Source organism: Bison bison, unplaced genomic scaffold (assembly GCF_000754665.1).
Source record: "Bison bison bison isolate TAMUID 2011002044 unplaced genomic scaffold, Bison_UMD1.0 scf7180017864362, whole genome shotgun sequence".
In the NCBI taxonomy this organism is placed as follows: Eukaryota; Metazoa; Chordata; class Mammalia; order Artiodactyla; family Bovidae; genus Bison; species Bison bison.
In genome coordinates this window covers 1,493,008-1,514,479 of record NW_011494934.1, presented here as the reverse complement: position 1 = coordinate 1,514,479, position 21,472 = coordinate 1,493,008, and positions in this window count along the sequence as shown.

Below are 21,472 nucleotides of genomic sequence, written 5' to 3'. Positions count from 1 at the left end.
GAAGTGAAAGAATTAATATCCAAAATATACAAGCCGTTCATGTACCTCAATGTCAGAAAAATAACCCAATCAAAACATTGGCAGAAGACCTAAGCAGACATTTTTCCAGAGAAGACATACAGATGGCTAACAAACACGAAAAGATGCTCAACATCATTCATTAATTAGAGAAATGCAAATCAAAACCACAGTGAGGTATCATCTCACATCAGTCAGAATGGCCATCAAACAAGTCTACAAACAATAAATACTGGAAAAGGTGTGGGAAAAAGGGAACCCGCTTAGACTGTTGGTGGGAATGCAAACTGTTACGGCCACTACGGAGAACAGTGTGGAGATTCCTTAAAAAACTAGGAATAAAACTACCATACAGTCCAGCAATCCCACTACTGGGCTGTACCCCAAGGAAATCAGAACTAAAAATGATACATGTACCCCAGTGCTCACTGCAGCACTATTTACAATAGCTAGGACATGGAAGCAACCTAGATGTCCATCGGCAGATGAATAGATAAGGAAGTTGTGGTACATGTACACAATGGAATATTATTCTTCTATAAAAAGGAACAAATTTGAGTAAGTTCTAATGAGGTGGATGAACCTAGAGCCTAATATACAGAGTGAGGTAAGTCAGAAAGACAAATATTGAATATTAATGCATATCTAGTGCAATCTAGAAAGATGGCACTGATGATCCTAAATGCAGGGCAGCAAAGGAGACACAGACATAAAGAACAGATTTGGACTCAGTAGGAGAAGGAGAGGGTGGGATGATTTGAGAGAACAGCACTGAAACACACACATTACCATTTATAAAATAGACAGCCAGTAGCAGTTTGATGTATGATGCAGGGCACCCAAAGCCAGTGCCCTGTGACAACCTGGAGGAATACGGTGGGGAGGGAGGTGTGAGAGGGGCTCAGGATGGAGAGGTCACGTGTTTGTTTATGGCTGATTCATACTGATGTACGGTTGAAACCATCACAACATTGTAAAGTAATTATCCTCCAAATAAAACAAGTAAGTTTAAAAAAACAGAAAAGTATCCAATCAAAATGAAAAAAGAAGGCTAACCCTGTAACTGGTGGGTTACAGTCCATGGGATCGCAAAGAATCAGACACAATTGATTGACTAACATTGACACTGGCTGCTGCTGCTGCTGCTAAATCACTTCAGTAGTGTCCAACTCTGTGTGACCCCATAGACGGCAGCCCACCAGGCTCCCCCATCCCTGGCATTCTTCAGGCAAGAATACTGGAGTGGGTTGCCATTTCCTTCTCCAATTCATGAAAGTGAATTCGCTCAGTCATGTCTGACTCTTTGCAACCCCATGGACTGCAGCCTTCCAGGCTCCTCTGTCCATGGGATTTTCCAGGCAGGAGTACTGGAGTGGGGTGCCATTGCCTTCTCCGATCCAATTACTGCATCAGCTCAAAATCCAGGTTTTGTTGTTTCATTTTGTACTGTTTTTTTTTTCTTTTTCAGTAATATGCCCATGTCCAGATGTAGTCTAGTCATTTACCAAATACAAACCAAAAAAGCAGTTGTCTTACCCAATAAACTCAGCAGGACTCTTGCCTGGAAAATCCCATGGATGGAGGAGCCTGGTGGGCTACAGTCCATGGGGTCGCTAAGAGTCGGACGCGACTGAGCGACGTCACTTTCACTTTTCACTCTCATGCATTGGAGAGTGAAATGGCAACCCACTCCAGTGTTCTTGCCTGGAGACTCCCAGGGACGGGGGAGCCTGGTGGGCTGCCGTCTATGGGGTCGCACAGAGTCAGACACGACTGAAGCGACTTAGCAGCAACAGCAGTGGAGGTACAGGGTAATCACAATAAAAGCTACATGATTATCAAATACCTTTAGTAATATAAAATACACTTTACATGGAAAACTTCATGAAGTGCACTCACATAGCTTATCTTCTAATTTATGTTTAAATAACATGGTTGTGGTGCTGAGTACCTCTTGGCATCATCAGTGGTAACTGAGACTGGTTTTCCTAGTGTCCTAGACTTCTCACTCTTCCTCATGGGGGCAATTATATTCTGCATCGAGCTTTAGTAGAGGAAACAAATGCAGGTTCACGGACCATGATAAAGGATAAACCAGATAGAAAGCATCAAATATAAGTGATGATGTATCTTTAAAATGATTTAATATGGGGCATATTTCATGAGATGGACTTTCCTGCTGGCTCAGACAGTAAAGCGTCTGCCTACAATGCAGGAGACTCAGGTTCGATCCCTGGGTTGGGAAGATCCCCTGGAAAAGGAAATGGCAACCCACTCCAGTACTCTTACCTGGAAAATCCCATGGAGAATCCTGGTAGGCTACAGTCCATGGGGTCGAAAAGAGTCAGACACGACTGAGCGACTCACTTTCACTTTCTTTCTTAGAGGTTAAAAAAAAAAATATCACAGGGGCTTTTCTAAGCCTAACATGTAGATCATTTGTAATAGTATTCCCTGAAAAATTTAGTAGGATTCTAGTCTTACAGTTTTTAAGGGATGAACTCAGCCAAAGATTTCATCAAAAATTGCTTCAAGACTTGAGGACTGACGTTTATCTCACAGCGTCTGTAACTCTGCCTCGAGCACTGGCAGCTACGGGAAGTCAGCTGAGACCTGGGGACAAGGCAACCCTTAATCTCATCTTCACAGCCAGACTGGTTCCCACAGTCTAACAGGGCTGCTTGAAAAGGTTTGCGGCCCTATTCTTATCACCTGCTAAAACTGACAGTTCTATAATTGCCTGAATTTGTATTCCAGAATCAGTTTACTTCTTCAGTCCTGTGAGGCCTCAAATTACCAGAACCCCAGTCATCTGAGATTGCCTCAGGCACAGAGTCCCTCATCAAAATTGCATTTCCCATCTCTACTCGCAAACTAGCTAGTTCTAACCTCAGCTCTCCTTTTCGTTGCAGGGCCTTTTCAAAGAGGTCAGAAGCAGCCAACAGACATTTATTTTTTTCCCACCATTTCCCTGGAGTTTTTGGCTCACCTGGGCCATAATCTGCCCATCCAAGTATCAGACATTTGTTTTGCCACATCATAAAAAATGTGACCCTGTTTATATTCTGCAGTGTCCATATGGTTAAAACTGTCAAATAAATGTGCCTATTTAAGTTTCTGTTGTATGTAGTGTTCTACTTCCACAAACCAAATTTTGTTAGGGTATAGATTCAGCTGCATGAAATAGAAAGCTGAATTAACATACCTTTAAAAAGACAGAAGATAATTTCTTTCTTCCACATAGCAGCAAGATAGAAGAGGGAGGGATAAACAATACAGCCCCTTCCTTTAAGGACATGTCTTTGGAAGTATCACCTATCATTTTCCCTCACAATTTCCAGGCTAGTACATAATCGTATGGCCATAATTCAGTGACAGTAAAGCTGGGAAATGAATGGCTGTATGCCCTGCTTTAAAAAAAAACAACGGGTTCTTCTGCTACAGAGAGAGAGAAAAGAAAAATCAGGGACAACTAATCTCCTCTACTACTCTTTCCCAAGTCCCCCTATTTAATGGAGGATGTCCAAACTAATTCTCCAAAGACAGAATTTTCCCTATAATTCACTTCATCAAGACTAACGATGAATCCTTACTGAACATAAAAAATCAGTACCTCAATGTCCTGACTTTCAAGGCTCCTTAATCACACTTCCTTCAAAATCAACCTCAAATCCCATCTCTTTCATAAAATTTCAGGTTGTTCCAACCTGAACTCTCCATTCTCTGCACTCTCAATGATGCAGTTTACCATTTGATTTTCCCCTACTTTTTAATATGTCTGTTTTCTCTAAAAAGAATGATCTTACACTCATTACAAGAAAGTTCACTGATTTATCATAATTTTTTTTGCCCCATCTAATATATATTAAGGTATTAATAGTCTTCTTCTTATTCGGTCACTCAGTTGTGTCTGACTCTTTGTGACCCCATGGACTGCAGCACACCAAGCTTCCCTGTCCATCACCAACTCCCGGAGCTTACTCAAATTCATGTCCACTGAGTCATTGATGCCATCCAACCATCTCATCCTCTGTTGTCCCCTCCTCCTTCTGCCTTCAATCTTTCCCAGCATCAGGGTCTTTTCCCATGAGTCGGCTCTTCACATCAGGTAGCCAAAGTATTGGAGTTTCAGCTTCAGCATCAGTCCTTCCAATGAATATTCAGGACTGATTTCCTTTAGGATTGATTGGTTTGATCTCCTTGCAGTCCAAGGGACTCTCAAGAGTTTTCTCCAAATCCATAGTTCAAAAGCATCAATTCTTCTGGCATTCAGCTTTCTTTATGGTCTAACTCTCACATCCATGCATGACCACCTGAAAAACCATAGTTTGACTAATGGACCTTTGTGGGCAAAGTATCTGTGCTTTTTAATACTCTGCTTAGGTTTGTTGTAGCTTTTCTTCCAGGAGCCTTTTAATTTCATGAATCAGAATCCTGTCGAACACACAGGAATTATAGGGGCAGTAACTGAAAAATATAAGGAAGAATCTTTATTTTCTCTGATGCCATGGTTCAGTAAATGTACTGTTTAGGGTTGGGTTCCTCATACAAGTAAATTTCTTAGAGTTCACAAAGACATTCAGTTCAGTTCAGTTGCTCAGTCGTGTCCAACTCTTTGAGACTCCATGAACCGCAGCACACCAGGCCTCCCTGTCCATCACCAACTCCCGGAGTCTACCCAAACCAATGTCCATTGAGTTGCTGATGCCATCCAACCATATTATCCTCTGTCATCCCCTTCTCCTCCTGACCTCAATCTTTCCCAGCATCAGGGTCTTTTCCCATGAGTCAGCTCTTCACATCAGGTGGCCAAAGTATTGGAGTTTCAGCTTCAGCATCAGTCCTTCCAATGAACAGGACTTGGAAGGACTGATTCCTTTAGGATCGACTTGTTAGATCTCCTTGCAGTCCAAGGGACTATGAAGAGTCTTCTCCAAAACCACAGTTCAAAAGCATCAATTCTGCACTCAGCTTTCTATATAGTCCAACTCTCACATCCATACATGACTACTGGAAAAACCATTGCCTTGACTAGATAGACATTTGTTGGCAAAGTCTCTGCTTTTTAATATGCTGTCTAGGTTGGTCATAACTTTCCTTCCAAAGAGTAATCATTTTTTAATTTCATGGCTGCAATCACCATCTGCAGTGATTTTGGAGCCCAGAAAAATAAAGAAAGCCACTGTTTCCCCATCTATTTGCCATGAAGTGATGGGACTGGATGTCACAATTTAGTTTTCTGAATGTTGGGCTTTAAGCCAACATTTTCACTCTCCTCTTTCACTTTCATCAAGAGGCTCTTCAGTTCTTCTTCACTTTCTGCCATAAGGGTGGTGTCATCTGCATATCTGAGGTTATTGATATTTCTCCTGGCAATCTTGATTCCAGCTTGTGCTTCCTCCAGCCCAGCGTTTCTCCTGATGTACTCTGCATATAAGTTGAATAAGCAGGATGACATATAAGCCTTGACGTACTCCTTTTCCTCTTTGGAACCAGTCTGTTGTTCCATGTCCAGTTCTAACTGTTGCTTCCTGACCTGCATACAGATTTCTCAGGAGGCAGGTCAGGTGGTCTGGTATTCCCATCTCTTTCAGAATTTTCCACAGTTTATTGTGATCCACACAGTCAAAGGCTTTGGCATAGTCAATAAAGCAGAAATAGATGTTTTTCTGGAACTCTCTTGCTTTTTTGATGATCCAACAGATGTTGGCAATTTGGTCTCTGGTTCCTCTGCCTTTTCTTGAACATCTGGAAGTTCATGGTTCACGTATTGCTGAAGCCTGGCTTGGAGAATTTTGGGCATCACTTTACTAGTGTGTGAGATGAGTGCAATTGTACAGTAGTTTGAGCATTCTTGGCATTGCCTTTCTTTGGGATTGGAATGAAAAATGACCTCTTCCAGTCCTGTGGCCACTGCTGAGTTTTCTAAATTTGCTGGCATATGGAGTGCAGCACTTTCACAGCATCATCTTTCAGGATTTGAAATAGCTCAACTGGAATTCCATCACCTCCACTAGCTTTGTTTGTAGTAATGCTTCCTAAGGCCCACTTGACTTCACATTCCAGGATGTCTGGCTCTAGGTGAGTGATCACACTGTTGTGATTATCTGGGTCGTGAAGATGTTTTTTGTACAGTTCTTCTGTGTATTCTTGCCACCTCTTCTTAATATCTTCTGCTTCTGTTAGGTCCATACCATTTCTGTCCTTTATCGAGCTCCTTTGTGCATAAAATGTTCCCTTGGTATTTCTAAGTTTCTTGAAGAGATCTCCATTCTATTGTTTTCCTCTATTTCCTTGCACTGATCGCTGAGGAAGGCTTTTTTATCTCTCCTTGCTATTCTTTGGAACTCTACCCACTAAATCAAATGGGTATATCTTTCCTTTTCTCCTTTGCTTCCCCTCTTTTCACAGCTATTTGTAAGGCCTCCTCAGACAGCCATTTTGCTTTTTTGCATTTCTTTTTCTCGAGGATTGTCTTGATCCCTGTCTCCTGTACAATGTCACAAACCTCCATCCATAGTTCATCAGGCACTCTGTCTATCAGATCTAGTCCCTTAAATCTATTTCTCACTTCCACTGTATAGTCATATTTGATTTAGGTCATACTTGATTTGATTTAGGTCATACATGAATGGTCTAGTGGTTTTCTCCACTTTCTTCAATTTCAGTTTGAAGACATTACTTCTTTTTAAAAACATGTATTTCTACTCTTCTTAATATAAAATATTATAAAAATTAGCAATAAATATTAGAAATTATAAACATGAAAGTAAAAGTATCTATAATTCCTTTAAGAATAGATTATACCTAAAAATACTTTAGTATATACTCTTCAATGAAAGATATGATTTCAAACACATTTCAATGAGAATTACATATACAGTGTTCAAATTGTTAGAAAACTATTAATAGAATTGTCCAAACAGCTTTAATGATCTTTCTTGTTAGTATCTAACAGGACTTCATGAAGCCTGCAAACATTCTTCCTGCTATACCACTCTTACCAAGGCTTATATTTAAGACGATTTTATGTTTCCAGGGTTTACGACAGACAAATGCTTGGCTTTCAGAGGTATAATGACATATCACCTACAATCATAAAACAAATCATATAGTATTTTATGTGTTTCATTTTTCTGCTCTACAGTTGGAAAGCATCAATATATAAATTTTCAAGAAAAAAGAGATACCTACACTATAAACTTATATTTATATGCTTCAATGTATTTTATGGTCTTCACAATTCTTGGTAAGAAACAATGAGCTATATTCTCTTGACTTTCAAATAAAGCATTCCCAAAATACATTTTCCCTTTAGAATATTAATCATTAAGTTATATCTTTCCCTTCTTATCTACATCACAGAGTCATGGTGAAAATAAATGAGAAATAAATTTGAAAAAAATTTGAGCTCTTGGAAGGAATAGTATCATATAAAGGTGAAATATTATGTTATTTACAAATTCAAGATTTATTATGAAGTAGAAGTCACCCTACCATTATCCTACATATAGACAGATATTTCTCAGAATCATAACTTCCCATATCAATAAAAATAAAAGCATTGATTGCTTCACTTTTCTCTATACGGGATTCTCAGATCCAAAGTGTTTCACTGAAATGATCTTTCCTCCATATTGAAAACTAGTGCATCCCACTGAAAATGAAGGACCACCCACTTTTTTCAAAGGGAGAAATTACAGGCATGAAGATTACTCATGAAAAACTCAGAAAGGAATCCACTTATAATGGGCAAATGAATTGCAAAATGAACAGTAGGTGTAGCATAATATCAAGAAGAATTACTATCCTGATAAATAGCTCCATTCTTTTATTTTTGACTTATCAAACTATTATTGCAAACTTAATATTTTCCACATTGGCATTTGGCAATATTAGAAACCCAGAGAAAAAACTTATGTGAATAATTATTAAATCCATGTGATATCTACATAGATGTTTGATTAATCACTCACTTTTGTGTAGTTTTTTAAACTGTCATAATAAAAAAACTGCTTTATCTCAAGAGTTCAGACACTTCAATTTTACCAACTAATAGCTCCTTGTTGGCCAAATTAGGAACAGCACAGCAATTCAGTTTATCACTTTATGCCTTTTAAAAATGAATTGTCACAGTAGCATCTGATTTTAACTGAATAAGCCAATAGACGTCCAGATAAGGAAAAGCCCTGCCTTCATTATCTCTTTTCCCTGTTGAACTTCTGTTGATCTATTTCAAGAATACATTATACATGCTCATTTGCCCAAGCAGTCTCTGATACTATTTGACAATATCATTTATGTCCAGTTTCCAAAAGATTTCCTGGGTATTTCTGCTTGTAGGTTCATAGATTTTTCTACAAGAATATATCATATTCATGGGAATCAAATTTCTTCTTGCCTTATAATAAGATATTTTCTTTTGGTAGTCACATTGAAAAAAAAAGACTGGCAAACTAGAGGCTTTACCAAGTTCAGCTGGCCACTCAAGGAGTAACTTACCCCCCAGATTAAACTTTAAAATACTTTTAAGTGACAAGTAATATTTGTTGAGCCCTGTTCCCCGGTCTTGGGCTAAGCAATTTAGCTCCATTTGCTCATTTAATTCTGATAATAATGACTGTGTGTACTATATCTGGAGAGAAAATCTACTTGTTTCTCAGAAAACTGGCATTTGAGACATGCCAGACATAAATTTCTGGCAAAATTTAGAAATTTACAATGGAGCGGTGTCACTGGGTCTTATTTGAAGTGACTTTCTTGCACATTCAGAGCCTCTTCATTTCCATGTCCCTTTTGAGCCCTGTTTTTCTGGTCCCCATGACTACACTCTCACAACCAGGAACGTGGAATTTGGTGCGGAGGCCTCTGCCTCAGGATATGAAACTGCCTAGGCCTGCAGAATCTATCTCCCCACATTTGTTAAGGCTGCATAATCACCCTCCACAGATTTCTACTGTTTATCTTATCCACTGTGTTCCTCCAAAAATCCTCTGATTAACCCATTCCACCCTGGGCTGCAGCCGTCTACCTTCTGTATACATGGCAAGTGAACACAGACTTCAGTCTCACAGGCATTTCTTCATAGGGTTTCATTGTTGTCAGATTTTTTAATTCATTTTTACCTCTTGATTCTACAGTTTCTCCAAGGTTGATCTGGGGGAAGAAGCCAAACACCTTGGCTCATTCATCTTCTTAAAAACCAGAAAACTTACTTGTTTATTACTAATCTCACACTGATGGACGAAGCTACAATTTGTGTTAAATTCTAAAGTAACGATCAGGACTTATATAACTAATAAACCCAGAGTCAGCTGAGGCCATGTGATGGGAAAAATATCCCCTACAAGACTGTCAACAAGACACATACAACACAATCCTCCCGTGGCCCAGAATGACTTGAAAACAGCATAAAGAGCAACAGATCTGAAGTCACCTGTCTTTTCCACCTACCTCAGACTGGTAGAAATATTCATATCAGTGTTCTAAGCCACTCATGAAACTTGGTTGTAGCGGTAAGTCCTGACTTACAGGCTTTAATAGAATAAGTATCACATAATTTTTATAGGCTTCAATATCTAAAAGTCTTTTACATTAAAATGGGAAAATCCTTCTCCTGCTTCCTAAGCCTTCCGGGGCCAGTTATCATCGGATGAGGCTGCACTTGGCCCAAATACCCTGCTAAAACCAGAGTCTGTATAGTCCAAACTTAAGCTGTAATAGCTACACACCATTAGGCCCTAGACTCTTACTTTTGGTGTAGTCAGAATTTAACAAGTCACCTCCCTTCACCTTACTGCCACCACCCCACCCTCACTCCACCCCCTAGCCACCTCCTTCCATGGTCTTGCAGAGATCTGCATTGAATGTGACCCTTTTCTCTCACAGACCCCTAGCAATCACTGATGTTTTTACTGTCTCCATAGCTTGACTTTTTCCAGAATGTCACATAGTTGCAATCATAGAATACACAGCCTATTCAGATTGACTTCTTTGACTTAGCAATATGCATTTACATTTGCTCCACGCCTTTTCATAGTTTTGTATCACTAAATAATATTCCATTGTATGGATGTACCACAGTTTGGTAATCCATAAATCTATCGGAGTCCATTTTGCCTGCTTTCAGGTTTGGGCAAAGCTGAAGAAAGCTGCTGTAAACATACATGTGCAGGCTTGAGAGTAAACACCTAGAAGCACAATTGCTGGATCACATGGTAAGCCATATTTAGCTTTATAAACAACTGCCAAACTGCCTTCCAAAGAGGGTGTGTATTTTGCATTTCCACAAGCAATGAGTGAGTTTTTCTGTTGCTCCATCTCCTTGCCAGTATTTGATGGTTTCCGCGTTTTGAATTTTATCCAGGAATCTATCTTTAAAAGTGAACAAATGAATTCAACAAGACCGTTGGATTCAAGGTCAGTATACAACAAGAAAAACAAAAAATTGATGCTTTCAAACTGTGGTGCTGAGAAAGAATCTTGAGAGTCCCTTGGACAGCAAGGAGATCAAACCAGTCAATCCTAAAGGAAATCAACCCTGACTACTCACTGGAAGGACTGATTCTGAGACTGAAACTCCAATACTTTGGCCACCTGAAGCAAAGAATTGACTCACTGGAAAAGATCCTGACGCTGGGAAAGATTGAAGGCAGTAGGAGAGTGGGACAGAAGATGAGATGGTGGGATGGCATCACCGATTCAACAGACATGAACTTGGGCACACTCCAGGAGATGGTGAGGGACAGGGAGGCCTGGCATGCTGTAACCCACGGAGTTTCAGAGAGTCAGACACAACTTGCCAACTGAACAACAACAACATACAACAATAAGTTGCCTTTACATGTATTAGCAACAAATAATTAGAAAGTATCTTTAAGTACTATTGACAATAGATTAAAAATACTTAAGAATAAATTAAATAAAAGATGTGTGAAACTTCTACATGGGAAACTAAAAACCATTTGCTGAGAGGATTTAAGGAAAATCCAAATAAACAGAGATTTATGTCATGTTTATAGCATAGCAACATTAGTAAGGTATGAACACTTCCCTAACTTAATCTACATATCACATTCATTCCCAATCAAATCCCAAGAGGATTTTTAAAAGAAATTAACAAACTTGTTCTGAAATTTGTACATAAATTCAAAGAGTCTGGAATAGCCAAAACAGTTTTTAAAAAGAACAAAGCTATGAGATTTACATTCACAGATTTCAAGGTTTACTATAGAGTTATAGTAGTCATTACAGTGTGATCTTGGCCTAAGTGTAGACAAGTAAATCAGTGGAACAGAATGGAGTTCAGCCATAAACCCATGTGGATACAGTCAATTAATTTCAACAAAGATCCTAAACTAATTCAATGAAGAAAGAAAGGTCGTTTTAATAAATGGTATTGGAAATCACTGCAGATGGTGACTGCAGCCATGAAATTAAAAGATACTTACTCCTTGGAAGAAAAGTTATAACCAACCTAGGCAGCATATTAAAAATCAGAGACATTACTTTGCCAACAAAGGTCTATCTAGTCAAGGCGATGGTTTTTCCAGTAGTCATGTATGGATGTGAGAGTTGGACTATAAAGAAAGCTGAGCGCAGAATTGATGTTTTTGAACTTTGGTGTTGGAGAAGACTCTTGAGAGTTCCTTGGACTGCAAGGAGATCCAACCAGTCCATCCTGGAGAAAATTAGTCCTGAATATTCATTGGAAGGACTGATGCTGAAGCTGAAACTGCAATACTTTGGCCACCTGATGCGAAGAACTGATTCATTTGAAAAGACCCTGATGCTGGGAAAGATTGAAGGCAGGAGGAGAAGGGGACAACAGAGAATGAGATGGTTGGATGGCATCACCAACTCAACGAACATGAGTTTGAGTAAACTCTGGGAGTTGGTGATGAACAGGGAGGCCTGGCATGCTGCAGTCCATAGGGTCGCAAAGAGTCGGACACAACTGAGAGACTGAACTGAACTGAATTGGAACAACTAAATCTCCATTAAAGAAAAAACTTTGACCACTAGCTTATACCATGCTCAAAAAAAGGTAGGATAATATCTTTATGACTTTGAAACAAAGATTTCTTAGACCAGATTTTAAAGAAATCACTGACCAATAAATTTTACTTTACCAAAATTAAAAAAAAAAGTTATCTAAAATACCATTATGAAAATGGAAAGACAATGAGACTGGAGGGGAAAAAAAAACATATATCTGACTAAGGACTGGTATTAAGAATATATAAAGGATTCTATATCACTCAGTGTTTGATGTAAGAAACAGAACTCCTAGGAGATATGTACATGTATGTGCATATGTGTGTGTGTGTGTGTGTGTGTATATAAAGAGAGAGAGAGAAAGATAAAGAGGTTTTATCATATGAATTTGACCTCATGAAATTATGGGAGACTGTCTCCGTGAAGCAGTTGCCTCTGCACATGATTCTAGAACCTGAGGTCAGTAAATAAAGCAGTTGAGAAGGAAAGTTAGATGTGAAATAAGAGAAGCAAGGACAAATGAACCTTTAAGCTTGGCTTAGAATACCAAGGACAGATTGGAACTCTTGTCAGTCTCTCACCACCTTCAAACCTCCAACTTCAGTGATTGGAGAGATATAGCAGTTTGTTAGAGTTGCTGGAACAAAGGAATAAAAACTGGATGACTTAGAAATTGTCTTAGTTTTAGAGACTAGAAAGTCAGAGACCAAGAGAGAAAATATCACACAACTTTAGCTTCCCAGCTTCTGCTGGTGTGCTGGCAAACTTCAGTGTTTCTCAGCTTCTGCTGTGCATGCATGTGTGCGAAGTCGCTTCAGTCGTGTCTGTACTCTATGTAACCCAATGGACTGTATGTAGCCTGCCAGTCTGTCCATGGGATTCTCCAGGCAAGAATACTGGAGTGGGTTGCCATGCCCACCTCCAGGGGATCTTCCCAACCCAAGAATCAAACCCAGGTCTCCTGCAGCTCCTGCATTGCAGCCAGATTCTTTACTCTGAGCCACAGGGGAAGCCCCCTTGGCATCTGCTAAACTAATCTCTTCCTTCCTGTTCATCAGCCATTCTCCCTGCCTATGTGTCTGTCTTTGTATCCAAGTTTCCTCTTTTTAGAAGGACACTACTTGTGTTGGTGTCAGGCCCACCCCAATGACCTCATTTTAACTTGATTACTCATGTAAACACCTTATCTCCAAGTAAGGCCATACTCTGGAGTCCTAATAGTTAGGACTCTAATATATCTTTTTTGTGAGGTCATGATTCAACCAATAACAGGAAACAAACATGTACCTAGCCCTGGATTCAGTGCAGTATAAAAAAGAAGTCTGGTTAAACAAAAGGAACTACAACTCAGCTGTTACCTCATGCCAAGAGAGTGACCAGAAAATAAACAGCAATATGTGTGAGCTGCAATAGAGCTACCTGTCTTCCTCCAATCTTGCTTGAATAAAAGGCTGCTGCTTCACATCTGTGAAGCATGAAATTAGATCAGCCATGAAATTAAAAGACGTTTGCTCCTTGGAAGAAAAGCTATGACCAACCTAGACAGCATATTAAAAAGCAGAGGCACTACTTTGCCAACAAAGGTTCATCTAGTCAAAGCTATGGTTTTGCCAGTAGTCATGTAAGGATGTGAGAACTGGACTATAAAGAAAGCTGAGCACCGAAGAATTGATGCTTTTGAACTGTGGTGTTGGAGAAGACTCTTGAGAGTCCCTTGGATAGCAGGAGATCAAATAAGTCCATCCTAAAGGAAATCAGTCCTGAATATTCATTGGAAGGACTGATGGTGAAGCTGAAGCTCCAATACTTTGGCCACCTGATGTAAAGAACTCATCAGGAAAAGGCCCTGATGCTGGGAAATATTGAAGGCAGGAGGAGAAACGGGTGACAGAGGATGAGATGGTTGGATGGCATCACTGACTTGATGGACATGAGTTTGAGCAAGCTCTGGGAGTTGGTGATGGACAAGGAAGCCTGGCATGTGGCAGTCTATGGGGTCACAAAGAGTTGGACACGACTGAGCTACTGAACTGAAGTGATAGCTTTGCTCTAGGTTATGCTATGCTATGCTAAGTCACTTCAGTCGTGTCCGACTCTGTGTGACCCCATAGACGGCAGCCCACCAGGCTCCGCCATCCCTGGGATTCTCCAGGCAAGAATACTAGAGTGGGTTGCCATAGGTTTTGGTTTAAGTGAATGTTGTGGCTGATCTTCTATCCACACCACTAAAACTTTCTCCATTATCAGCAATAAGGCTATTTCACTTTCCTATCACTCAATGGAGTAGTACTTTTTATTTCCCTTAACTTTTCCTTTGCATTCACAACTTGGCTAACTGTGTGACAAGAGACCTAGATTTCAGCCCATTCTGGTTTTCAAATGTCCTCATCACTAGGCTTAATCATTTCTAACTTTTGATTTAAAGTGCAATTCCTCTCTTCACCTGAACACTGAGAGGCCATTGTAGCTTTATAAATTGGCCTAACTTTTGCATCATGTGTCTCAGGGAACAGAGAGGCCCAAGGAGAGGGAGAAATATGGGAGAATAGCTGATCAACGGAGCAGTCAGAACACAAACATTTATCAATTAAGTTTGCTATCTTAGGCATAACTATAAACCTCCAACAAGACAAACATTATTCTCTGTTACAAGTGTTATACCTTTAAAGGTCAAGCCTGGGAGGCAGAGCCTTGAGAATGGGCTATCACGTACATTTTAGGCTATAGCCACCATTCTTTTACAAAAGATGCAAAGTAAGCATGACTAAGCACAGGCAGCAAAGCACAAGGGCTAGAGCTAAAGGAATAGATCCAATATGGAGTCACATTGGTTCCCTATTACAACTTGGGCTACAGAGAAAACTGAATAGCCAAGCAAGTCACAAAATCTATTTCTACATGAATAGGGAATATACAGCCTGCACATCTCAGATTTTATTTAAAAAAAAAAGATGTAAAATCTTTTTTTTAAGCATGAACTTTGATCACTGACAAAATTACAGTCTGAGAGATGACTGCAAATAGTAAGGGATACAAAATGACAAAACAAAAAGCCAGTGCAAACATCACACAGCAACTACTATGAGGCACACAGAGGATATCAGAATAAGAGATAACACAAGATGTGTGTCACCAAGCAGGACCCTATGGGGCCTTCCAAGGACAAACCCCTTCCCCACATCCTCTACTTTAGCTCCTCTCTGAAGGACTTAGATAATACTCTCTGATGCACATTTCCTGAGTTTTTTGTACAGATGCTGAAACACTCACCAAATGGCCTCACCCCAGGCCTACTGGAGCCTAAGGACTGATAATGTGACACTGCCCTATTACTTCACCATCAATTAATCAGAGAATTGTGCATGAGCTGACCACATACCATGACTCCCCCACCTCACCTGGCCTTAAAAAATGCTTTGCTGAAACTCACTGGAGAGTTCACTAATTATTACAGACTCTTTAGCTGGTGCCTTACAATAAATACTGCACTTTCCTTCACCACAACCCAGTATCAGTAAATTGGCTTTACTGCCTGAGGGCAATTGGACCCAGGTTTGGTTCTGTAACATGTGGACAGCAGATCAGAACAGAGACCATTCACTGTGAGAAATGGAATATTTTCCACCATATCAGCAAACAAGGATGTCACAATCATCAGCAATTCCAGCCCTCCAGGGCACTCAAGAAGAAGACGACCTGTGTGATCTGGCAGCCATCAGGCTGCAGCCACTCCCTACAGGAGTCTTGAGGAACCCAGGATGTGACAACACAGGATATTGGCCCCAGATAGCTGAGATGTATGTGAAGGGGCTGATTTCAGTGAGCCAAACCATCGCATCTTCCAATACATAGGAAAGTGCTAAATTCCTTAACTTGGGATGTCTGTTTTCAGTTAACAATAATCTCTTGATGTTCAGGCTACCTGCCCTTTGTTGTAAAAAGTCTATATAACCAGGCTCCTCACGTTGCCTCCTTGGAGCACTTCTCTCAGGGTTACTTGAGATGATGCCTCCTGGGCTTAAGTACTAAAAATTTCTGCCAAATAAAACGTAACTCTCAACTTTTAGGTTGTGGCTATTTTTCAAGTCAGCACTTGGATCACTTCTATCTAGGATGAACTGAAAGATGATATCATGACTGAATAATATTTGTGTTTTTTATTAACATGAATTAATTAAAAAATTAATACATGTTAAAATTAGCTCAAATTAATATTTTTCACTCATTCGGAAGACTAACTGTAAGACAACAAACTTTGGTTGTCTTCATAAAGTTTTTAGTTTATAAATCCCAATATATCTTTAGTATTAAAACATCAGCATAAAGATAGACCTTACCAATGGAAGTCATCACAAGAATGCAAATTACCTTTGCATTTCAAATGCAAACTTCATCTTCATCTCCAATACGAGAAATGGCTGCTAAATTCAGCACAAGGTAGATTAGAATGTAGAAGCTTTCAAGAAAGTGCTTTTATGTGTGCAAATTTCTGACAGTTAAAAAACTTTAGTAGTTTAAAGTTATGGCACACCCAGAGAAGAGCAACAGAGAGTGATGACTGAAAAATCACATACAAAGGAGCCTCAAGAAAAGGCAGGGGGAAGACATACACTCTAAATCATGCACATATTTGAAGTTACTTGGCTCTGTTGGCTGAAGTAAAATAAAAATTCATAAAAGGCATATACAGTCAAACCTGTTTTATAAGGAAATTAAGTAGAAATTCCTGACCTGGAGAAAATTCAATTCATCTAAAGGTGTGTAAAAATTATATGAGACTCAGCATGAGATTTATATGAGTATATAATAGAAAAATAGAGAAAAGGGGCATGAAAAACAAATGACAGATGGAAAATATTCATACTAATGCTGCCATTAAGTAGATGAAAATGTAACCAAATATAAGGCATTGATATAAAACACTTAGTAAAACAAACACATGTATAACATAGGGCTTCAAAATAGAATTATACATGATCAAAGAAGACAGAGCAAAACAACAAAATTAGTTAAAGCTTCCAAAAACAGAAAAGAAATTAGAAGAAAAAAAATCAAGCAATTTCAAAAGTTAAAAACACAGGGGTCACGAAAGAAGTTCAGGCTTATGGAGAGGAGGACTGAAAGAACACATTTTAAAAAAAAATCTTGAGTGAAAATGATTAAAGATCAGAAGGAAAATGATTAAAGATCAGAGGGAAAATGATAGCTATGAGAAGCGAAGGAAATTCAACATATATATTCCCAGGAGAATGGAAATAAAAGGAATGGAAAAATATTAAAGTATCATTCAAAACAGTTCTGCAGAAATAAAATAAGACTTGAATCTACAAACCAAATAACTAAATCATGTCTCTGGGAAAACTAACACAAAATGATCACCTCCAAGGTGTATCTTTGTAAACGTATCTGGCGTCTATCAAGAGACAGAATCTATGCAATAACTTGACCACATAAAAGTTTAATATAAGGAATTATGAACTATTATAGGGGATTGAGGTAATAAGAAATTGACAAGAAATAAAGATAACTCTAAAGAAGCCAGGAATAGCTGTTACAAAGAGCAGGCACCACCTTAGGGCTGACACACGAAGAGGCATCCTCCCTACCCTGCACCAGAACTAAAATCCAGACCTTGTTGGAAAAGACATGAGGATGGTTCATGACTGTTGAAGTCACTGAGAAGTAACACTAGCAGAGCCTGCTGAAAATCCACCCTCTGGAAGACTATCCACAGCAAGAGGCTATGCCCTGGAACTCACTGCAAAGCTTCTGAAGAGAGTGCCAGGAGAAGCCATTCAATAGGGAGGTGTCTTGTTGGTGGCATTACACTGAGAAGTCACCCAAACTGTATCAAGGGAAGTTGCTGGCCACTAGGTGCTGCTGATCAACACTCATTACAAGAGCCAAGCACCAAGGAAGAGGTACATGGTCAGAGCCAGGCACCAGAGAAGCCACATGTTATAGGAGCCGGGCAGTAGACCCTGGAGAAGCTGCTGGTGCTGAGCGGCAGGCTGGAGACACTGCATGCTGGAGGCACTGCCCATACTTTAAGAACCAGGCCAGGAGAAGCCACCACACTGCAGGAGCAAGGTGCTGGAGAACTCATTTGCCCCACAGAAGCATGGCAAAAGAGGCACACTTTCTCCTCTGGTGCCCCTCCAGCATCCCCTACAGACAAAAGTTCAACATCACACCATCTGCCTAAAAAATATTCACAGCTCTCCTGCTCCTCATCCAAGGGCCTGGCAGCCTGCCAATGGAGACTTCTAGGTACTTTAGGATGGGCAGCACTGTTTGCACATCCAATTTTTCTTTTTGGTATTTGGAATGAAATTATCAATATAAAAAAAATTACTTCATGTATTCTGTGGTGTTTTCTTTCTTCCAAGGTAGTAGGACATGAAGAATGTCTAAGAGGATAGAATACAAAAGGATGTCTTTGTTTAAAATGATAAGAAAATTACCTTCCTAACTGTGAAACTGTCTTCTGAACAGCTAGATGGGAAATGAAAATAATGCTCTCATTGCTAACAGTGAAGGTGTTAGTCACTCAGTCATGTCCCACTCTTTTCGACCCCATGGACTGTAGCCCACCAGGCTCCTCTGTCCATGGGATTCGCCAGGCAGGAATACTGGAGTGGGTAGCTATTCCCTTCTCCAGGGGATCATCCCAATCCAGGGATCAAACCCAGGTCTCCAGCATTGCAGATTGATTCTTTACCATCATTGCTAAATTTCTCTGTATTACTGGCCTACAAGGTCATCTCTGTGTGAATTCCCCTTTCAGGCACCTAATTTGCCCCTAAGGCCACTCAGAGAGTTGACTCACACTGAGGAACTCATAACCCAGGGAGAAAGCTCTCATGGGCTTCTGCCTGGGGCTGGGGGCAGACCCAAACTGCCAGCTGCCGTGTCTACCAGCTTACTTTCACTCCTCTGTTTTCTTCTTAAAGAGTGTTGGCATGTGGAATATCAAGAGCCTTCACAGAAACAAAAAGATAACACTAAATTTAAGACCAAAAAAATCTTGCTAGAATTGGTGATTTTATTAATTCTTAACCAAGGGCTTGAGAAGCCAGCAATGTCTGACAATGCTTCTTTCAACTAATAAGATTTTTAAGCATATAGCTGGGATACCAACCCAAGTTTGAACACTGTTTTACATAAATTAATTAGTAGAACTTAAATATTGATAAAAAGCCTTACCCAGATGATAGTCTTATATTTTTGGAGTCTGAGAGTTACAAGAAATTTCAGGGAATAATGTAGGAAGGCATTTTTTTAATGGTTATAGGAAAAACAGCAGGAGAGTTACAAGATACAGCACAGATATAAATCTAATAACCAGTTTCTTTTCCTAAAACTGAATCTGGATTTATTTTCAATCGAATGCTTTAAAGAGTATGCTCAGACTTCAGTTTTATCACAGGAGATTCTAATTGCTGTACTGCTTAAAAATGAACTATTTGAGCAAATAAGCATTATATCAGAAAAAAGCTTTTTCACTAAGCTTGCTAATTAGAGGTTTACAGTCCCTAGAACTTATTAGCCAGTATTAAAGATATATCTGTATGGCTAATGGAATCAAAGTAAAAACAAAGAATATAATAAGGAATCCTTGTTTTTATGCTGAGACATTATGGGGATGTATAATACTGTATATCCACTTCTCTGACCTCCATATCAGCTAGGGACTACCAGAGATCCCAAAGGACTTGGACTAGTTCAGACTCTATCATCTTGTTTAGTACTACTTATACTTTTACTTCTAATAGCTATTTGAACCATTGAGACATTAATATAACATGATTTAATTGATCTTTATAACACTCATTTGTATGTACCATTTGTCTTTTTGGTTGTTGTTCAGTCACTAAGTCATGTCCAATTCTTTGCAACCCCATAGACTGCAGCACGCCGGTCTCCCCTGTCCTTCACTATCTCCCAGAGTTGGCTCAAACTCATATCCATTGAGTCGGTGATGCCATCCAAACATCTCATCCTTTGTCATCCCCTTCTCCTCCTGCCCTCAATCTTTCCCAGCATCAGGGTCTTTTCCAGTGAGTCAAGTCTTCGCATCAGATGGCCAAAGTATTAGAGCTTCAGCCTCAGTATCAGTCCTTCCAGTGAATATTCAAGGTTGATTTCCTTTAGGACTGACTGGTTTGATCTCCTTGCTGTCCAAGGGACTCTTAAAAGTCTTCTCCAGCACCACAGTTCGAAAACATCAATTATTTGGCACTCAGCCTTCTTTATGGTCTACTCTCACATCCATACATGACTACTGCAAAAACCACAGCTTTGACTATACAGACCTTTGTCAGAAAAGTCATGTCTTTGCTTTTTAATACACTGTCTAGGTTTGTCATACCTTTTCATCCAAGGAATAAGGCCTGTCTTATTGATGCTGTGCTGTGCTTAGTCGTTCAGTCATGTCCAACTCTTTGGAACTCCATGGACTGTAGCCTGAAAGGCTCCTCTGTCTATGGGGATTCTCCAGGCAAGAATACTGGAGTGGGTTGTCATGCCCTTCTCCAGAGGATCTTCCCAACCCATAAATTAAACCCAGGTCTCCTTCATTGGAGGCAGATTCTTTACCATTTGAGCCACCAGGGAATTCTCCAGGTAAGAACACTGTAGTAGGTAGCCTATCCCTTCTCCAAAGGATCTTCCTGACCCAGGAATCAAACTGGGGTCTCCTGTACTGCAGGTGGATTCTTTACCAGCTGAGCTAACAGGGAAGCCTTGTCTTGTGGGTAGCTGTGCTATTTAATCTCAAAATCTGAAAAAATGAAGGGATCATCAAAAAAGCAAGGGAGTTCCAGAAAAACATCTATTTCTGCTTTATTGACTATGCCAAAGCCTTTGACTGTGTGGATCACAATAAACTGTGGAAAATTCTGAAAGAGATGGGAATACCAGACCACCTGACCTGCCTCTTGAGAAACCTGTATGCAGGTCAGGAAGCAACAGTTGGAACCGGACATGGAACAACAGACTGGTTCCAAAGGAGAAAAGGAGTACATCAAGGCTGTATATTGTCACCCTACTTATTCAACTTATACGCAGAGTACATCATGAAAAACACTGGGCTGGAGGAAGCACAAGCTGGAATCAAGATTGCTGGGAGAAATATCAATAACCTCAGATATGCAAATGACACCATCCTTAGGGCAGAAAGTGAAGAATAACTAAAGAGCCTCTTGATGAAAGTGAAAGAGGAGAGTGAAAAAGTTGGCTTAAAGCTCAATATTCAGAAAACGAAGATCATGGCATCCGGTCCCATCACTTCATGGCAAGTAGATGGGGAAACAGTGGAAACAGTGGCTGACTTTATTTTTTCTGGGCTCCAAAATCGCTGCAGATGGTGATTGCAGCCATGAAATTAAAAGACGCTTACTCCTTGGAAGGAAAGTTATGACCAACCTAGATAGCATATTCAAAAGTGGAGACATTA